Source organism: Protobothrops mucrosquamatus, unplaced genomic scaffold, assembly GCF_001527695.2.
Source record: "Protobothrops mucrosquamatus isolate PMUCROS unplaced genomic scaffold, P.Mucros_1.0 scaffold_118, whole genome shotgun sequence".
Lineage (NCBI taxonomy): Eukaryota > Metazoa > Chordata > Lepidosauria > Squamata > Viperidae > Protobothrops > Protobothrops mucrosquamatus.
Genome location: NW_015386194.1, coordinates 1 through 7,067, shown reverse-complemented (window position 1 = coordinate 7,067; position 7,067 = coordinate 1). Strand labels below are relative to the sequence as shown.

General features: G+C 42.7%; 1 long non-coding RNA gene across 1 annotated transcript in view; it reads right to left on the bottom strand.

The window, feature by feature from the left end:
• The window catches only part of LOC107288162, a 7,023-nt gene extending 5,121 nt beyond the window's left edge, over positions 1 to 1,902 (bottom strand). The window contains exon 1 of the long non-coding RNA XR_001548894.1: positions 1,841 to 1,902. This is a non-coding gene — a long non-coding RNA (uncharacterized LOC107288162). The remainder of the gene's footprint in view (positions 1 to 1,840) is intronic.
• Positions 1,903 to 7,067: the final 5,165 nt, after the last annotated feature.

Genomic DNA, 7,067 nt, shown 5'->3' with positions numbered 1-7,067 from the left:
CCAATATCTCAGGGGCTGCCCCAAAGAAGAGGGAGTCAAGCTATTTTCCAAAGCGCCTGAAGGCAGGACAAGAAGCAACGGGTGGAAACTAACCAAAGAGAGAAGCAACCTAGAACTAAGGAGAAACTTCCTGACAGTTAGAACAATTAACCAGTGGAACAACCTGCCTCCAGAAGCGGTGAATGCTCCAACACTGGAAATTTTTAAGAAGAGACTGGACAGCCATTTGTCCAAAATGGTGTAGGGTTTCCTGCCTGAGCAAGGGGTTGGACTCGATGACCTCCAAGGTCCCTTCCAACTTTATTATTATTATTATTATTATTTATTTATTTCTTCTTCTTCTTCTTCTTCTTCTTCTTCTTCTTCTTCTTCTTCTTCTTCTTCTTCTTCTTCTTCTTCTTCTTCTTCTTCTTCTTCTTCTTCTTCTTCTTCTTCTTCATCATCATCATCATCATCATCATCATCATCATCATCATCATCATCACTCCTGCTCCTTCTGGCTTTGTTAACTGAATGAAGTAAAGCGACCAAGCTAATATTTCCTTTACAAGACTTCAAGAATACAGTGTCCAGGAAGAAGGCCAAAGGAAGAACTCTAAACCACAAAAGTCCTCCCAATTTAGTGGTTTTGCAGTCAGAAGCTAAGACAGAAATTATTCAGCTTGACTCTAATGCACGTACACCACCTCTGCGGTGACACAGAGGAGAAAAGGTGCTTTTCAGATTGGTCTGGATTGTGGAAGCACACAAAGTTGTGACCGCCCTTTCTAGCAGTAGCAATAGATGGTGCACTTAGGGAACAAGAATCCTCTGGCAGAGTATGGCATTAGAGATACAGTGTTAGAACAGAACAACAGAAGGAAAGGATTTAGGTGTGCAGGTGACTGCAAAATGAGTAAACAGTGTGGCCAGGCAGCTGTGAAGGAAAACAAAATTATGAGATGCACCACTAGAGGGATCACCAGGAGGATAAAGGCAGTCCTAATCCCACTATCCATATACTGTATAGCAAGGGTCTTCAAACTTCCTTTTATGATTTGTGGACTTCAACTCCCAGAATTCCTCAGCCAGGCACGCGTGCCTGGCTGAGGAATTCTGGGAGTTGAAGTCCACAAGTCATAAAAGGGCCACCCAGAGTGCCTGGCTGAGGAATTCTGGGAGTTGAGGTCCACAAGTCATAAAAGGGCCAAGTTTGAAGACCTCTGCTGTATAGGGCTTTGGGCAGACCCCATTTATGTCCAGTTCTGGAGACCTACTTAAAAAAAGATAATAAGATTGAGGGAGTCCAGAGATGGGCAACAAAAATAATGCACGGTCTGAGGGACAAAAACATGTCAGGAGAGATTGGAGGAACTGAGTATGTACAACTTGGAGGACAGAAGAGAAATGGAGGGACACGACTGAAACCTTTAAATAAATCGAGGGGGTGTGAGTGAGGTTCTGTAAGGCAGTATTTTCAATATTAAGCAAAAATCAGGAACCCCAGAGTATAGCCTCACACTGACAAGGGGGGGGGGGGGGACTTCAAAAGTCATGTGAGAAAATGTTAGTTCACAGAAAGAGCAAGAGAAGCTTGGAACCAGCGGAGATAGGTCAGTCATCAGTTACTGAGTTTAAACGTGCTTGGGATAAACACATGTCCATCATCGGATGAAAATAAAATAAAAAAAATAAAAGATAATTTTAAAAACTCAAAGGACAGACTCGATGGACCGCTAGGTCATTTTTTTTTGCCATCGGTTTTCTATGTTTCCAATCAATACGAGTAGCAAATAATAGCTAACCCACACAGTTTGTTATTTTTTATTTGCAATTGCTCTCCACTTGCCTGAATCTTTACCTGGTTCATGGGGGCGTTCTCCTTGTGTCTCTCTTCTCACTCTCCAAGGATCTGGTTCTCTTTCCAGAGACTCTGTATGAATATGTGGGCAACAAGAGAGTGCATTAAAAGACAAGGCTTAGAAGGATATAATATATAAGTATATAATATATAATATAATAAAGTTGGAAGGGACCTTGGAGGTCATCCAGTCCAACCCCCTGCTCAGGCAGGAAACCCTATACCATTTCGGACAAACGGCTGTCCAGTCTCTTCTTAAAAACTTAATAATAATAATAATAATAATAATAATAATAATAATAATAATAATAATAATAATAATAAAAAATAAAGTTGGAAGGGACCTTGGAGGTCATCTAGTCCAAGCCCCTGCTCAGGCAGGAAACCCTATACCATTTCGGACAAATGCCTGTCCGTTCTCTTCTTAAAAACTTCCAGTGTTGGAGCATTCACAGCTTCTGGAGGCAGGTTGTTCCACTGGTGAATTGTTCTAACTGTCAGGAAGTTTCTCCTTAGTTCTAGGTTGCTTCTCTCCTTGGTTAGTTTCCATCCATTGCTTCTTGTCCTGCCTTCAGGCGCTTTGGAGAATAGCTTGACTCCCTCTTCTTTGGGGCAGCCCCTGGGATATTGGAAGAGTGCTATCATGACCCCCTTGTCCTTCTCTTCATTAAACTAGACATACCCAATTCCAGCAACCGTTCCTTATATGTTTTAGCCTCCAGTCCCCTAATCATCTTTGTTGCTCTTCTCTGCACTCTAATTTAGAAGGCAAGATGGGCAGCTTATAAATTTAATTAAAAAATAATCTGTGAACTGCGGGGGGAGATTTACCTACACTTTTGTCTATGGAGATTGTCAGTCATTCAAGGTCATAGTTATCTCAAAGGTGTTTTTTTTAAAAAGGCAATTGGACTGTTTTTTGAGGAAAGAAGATATTTTGCGTCTCATCTGCTTCTCAAATGTCTTCTTCCTCAAACAATCCAGTTGCCTTTTTTTTTTAAAAAAAAAAAAGGCAAATGGATTGTTTGAGGAAGAAGACCTACACTTTTATTCAGCGTCAAACAAAAATGGGAAGCTTCGTTTTGTCTCACCAGTAGAGAGAGAGAATTTTCCAGATTTTGCTCACAGATAAGCCAAAGGACATAATACAGAGGGAAAGAATGGAGTTCAGTAGTGGCCATGGTGAAAATGTTTTTAACCTGCAGAGAATACTGACTTATTAAGAGAAGAATTACACCTCTTTGTCTGTGCAAGTTTTTTTTTTTTTTGAACAGGTCTGATTGATCAGGAAAGCATCAACTCTTGTTAGAAGGACTCCAGGCTGGCATTCTACTTACACCTTTGACGTAACAAACATGCTCTGGAAATCACTAGTTACTCATCTTTAGGGAGGCCTTAGTTTGCACGAGGCTTTTAGCAGCATGTCAATCACCCCACATGATTGAAGCCAGGATAAAAAAAAGGACAAGGGGGGGGGGGTCAGGTCAACAGCTGCATTTAAATCAGAGGCGATTTCATGTTCAAAAATTGTGGGTCGCTGATCTCTAGGGAAGTCACAGAAAACACAAACACACTGTAGTGTGCTTAATGCCACCCTCGGGAGCAAGATTTTTCAAGCCTATATGCTACTGTGGCTTACCAAAAAGAAAAAGGATGGTGCTCCATTGATGGCCTTAAAGCTTATTTCTCCACGTTTCAGCATCCCGTTATACTAAGCTGTCCCACAGTGACTTGATCTTCACCTCAATAAGCATTCTTTTTTTTTTTTTAGTATTTAAATTCTTATTAGTTCATCAAAATATAAAATACAAAGAAAAATGAAAGTATATAAGGAACTGCTGCTGGAATTGGGTGTGTCTAGTTTAATGAAGGGAAGGTCGAGGGGGGACATGATAGCAGTCTTCCAATATCTCAGGGGCTGCCCCAAAGAAGAGGGAGTCAAGCTATTCTCCAAGGTGCCTGAAGGCAGGACAAGAAGCAACGGATGGAAACTCATCAAGGAGAGAAGCAACCTAGAACTAAGGAGAAACTTCCTGACAGTTAGAACAATTAACCAGTGGAACAACCTGCCTCCAGAAGCGGTGAATGCTCCAACACTCGAAGTTTTTAAGAAGAGACTGGACACCCATTTGTCCGAAATGGTGTAGGGTTTCCTGCCTGAGCAGGGGGTTGGACTAGATAACCTCCAAGGTCCCTTCCAACTTTATTATTATTATTATAGTAAGGGGAGAGTAAGGGAGAAAAAAAGGAGAAGAGAAAAAAGTGTAGAATAAAAGGGGAAAAAGAAAGAAAAGCATTGACTTGCCACTCTTTTTAACACAGTAGAATAAGGTAGTAACATACAGCCTCGACGTTTTGCTTTTACATAATAATATATGCTAGTCATTTCTATCACAATGCAGCCCAAGTTTCATTTTTTTTCCCCACCTCAGGCACAAAGTCCAGAAGTGGTTTCCAAGGAGAAACAACTCAATAAACAATCTGACCATTACAAATATTATCGTAAGATCAGAGCAGATGGGGGTCAGCCACATGTCTTGTGTCTTCTATAATAATAATAATAAAGTTGGAAGGGACCTTGGAGGTCATCTAGTCCAACCCCCTGCTCAGGCAGGAAACCCTATACCATTTCAGACAAATGGCTGTCCAGTTTCTTCTTAAAAACTTCCAGTGTTGGAGCATTCACCACTTCTGGAGGCAGGTTGTTCCACTGATTAATTGTTCTAACAGTCAGGAAGTTTCTCCTTAGTTCTAGGTTGCTTCTCTCTTTGGTTAGTTTCCATCTGTTGCTTCTTGTCCTTCCCTCAGGCGCTTTGGAGAATAGCTTGACTCCCTCTTCTTTGGGGCAGCCCCTGAGATATTGGAACACTGCTATCGTGTCCCTCCTCGTCCTTCTCTTCGTTAAACTGGACATACCCAATTCCAGCAACCGTTCCTTATATGTTTTAGCCTCCAGTCCCCTAATCATCTTTGTTGCTCTTCTCTGTACTCTTTCTAGAGTCTCAACATCTTTTTTACATCGTGGTGACCAAAACTGGATGCAGTATTCCAAGTGTGGCTTTACCAAGGCATTGTAAAGTGGTATTAACACTTCACGTGATCTTGATTCTATCCCTCTGTTAATGCAGCCCAGCACTGCGTTGGCTTTTTTGGCAGCTTGTATGGCTGCTGCTTTGATCCCATCCTGCCCGAAGCAAACATGGGCCTTATTCAAACGCAGCTGAATAAGAGTCTCCATTGCTTGTCATTCAGCCTCGGGTACATCACCAGGATGGAGAAAAACTCACCAAGAGGTTATTTTGCATCGCAGTGATCAGGTGTGGGCAAATTGGCTCCCATTGCAGTTAAATAGCAAGTTCTATATGGTCAAGCAAGCCAACTATTTTTGCTTCTAGCTATCAATGCGCTTTCCACTTTGGGGGATTGATATTCTTGCCTAAATTCTCACAATATTTAGTTCTGCCATCTTATCTCCTTCAGCTTTCGTACCTATCTTTGTGCTGCGCTACACAGAAACGTGTGAGCGCTAATATTTGCACGCAATGTTTCCTGATAATAGATTATGTTGCAACTTCTTAAAGGTGAGAGTTATTCTTTCTATACAGGTAGTCCTCGACTTATAACCACAAGTGGGACCAGAATTTCCATCATTAAGCAAGGGGGTTGTTAAGTGAGCAATTTTATGACCGTTTTTGCCAGGGTTGTCAATCAAATCAGGCTTCCCACATTGACTTGACTTGCCAGAAGATGTCTGCGTAAACGAGGATTACATGACCCTGGGACGTTCTAACCATCATTAAGTGCCTGAATTTTGGTCACATAAACTGCAGGGATACTGCGATAGTTTTAATGTGAGAACCAGTTTTAAGTCATTTTTTTTCCAGTGCTGTTTGAAAGGCACCAGACAAATGATGGTTAAGTCAAGGGTCACTTGTATCTCTAATATACTGTTGCTGTTACTAAAAATCCACATTATAGTAGGGTGGAAAGAAGTAATCCATATGGTACCCTTGTAGGGTAAGTCTAAAATGTAGAATTGTGGGATAATGTGCAAATAACACTGGGCGTTCTGCTCGAATTAAAAGACATGGCTGCCTAAAACAAGGCTTTTCAACCAGTGGTATGGGTACCACCTGTGGTACATTGGCACTTGGCAGGTGGTACGTGACCATCCTAGAAAAGTGGTAGTGGGGGAGGTGAATGAACTGAACCGGTGGCAGCACTGCACAAGCCTGAGCGAGAGACGGCTGGAGCTGCAGGGCTGTCAGGGCTCAGCGGAAGCGCCAGGATCAGCGCCAGGCTCCAGGTAGAGGTCAGCGCTGATCCTGGTGCTTCTGCTGAGCCCTGAAGAAGCACCGATCAGCTGAAATGTTGCAGCATCTCCAGGGTCATGTGGTTTACATTCAGATGCCTGGCAACTGATTCATATTTATGACGGTCACAGTGTCCCAGGGTCATGTGAAGTGACCAAAACCTGCTCAACTACCCAGCAGACGGGGGGAATAAAAAACAAACACCCCCCACCCCACCCCCACTGCCAATCCTCAACAGAAATGCTCACAACAGTGAAAACCTCGGACAGGAGGAAGAGTGCGGGCAGGTGGGCAGGCAGGTGTCTTGCTCGGCTGTGTCTTTGGGGGCACTTTTTCAGTGCCATTGTAACTTCGAACAGTCACTAAGCGAACTGTTGTAAGTTGAGGACTACCTGTACTTCATCACTTTTTTCCTTTCCTTTTTTTGTTTTGATCATCAAGTTTTGACACCTTGCTAGGCGACTGGTGGTACTCGGATATTGCCATATTCTAAAAGTGGTACAATGGGTGAAAAGGTTGAAAAGCCCTGGCCTAAGAAGTCAGCACTAACAATAATGTTATCCAAGTTAAGCAAGACATAAAAACTTCTTTTCTATCACCTACCATGAGAGCTTTCGGAATAGTCTTCAGACCAATGGAAGTTGTCTTCCTGAAAACCAAGACAAAATAGGAGAAGTCTGTATTAATTTCTAATGTATGCAGCCACCAAACTCACATATTTATGTGAAGCCGCTGGGGGAGATCATCCGTGGCTTTGGGGTGGATTTCCATCAGTACGCTGATGATACTCAGCTGTACATTTCCACCCCAGGCCACCCCAATGATGCCCTTGACGTGATGGCCCGGTGTCTGGAGGCCGTACGGGTCTGGATGGGGAGAAACAGACTCAGGCTCAACCCTTCCAAGACTGAGTG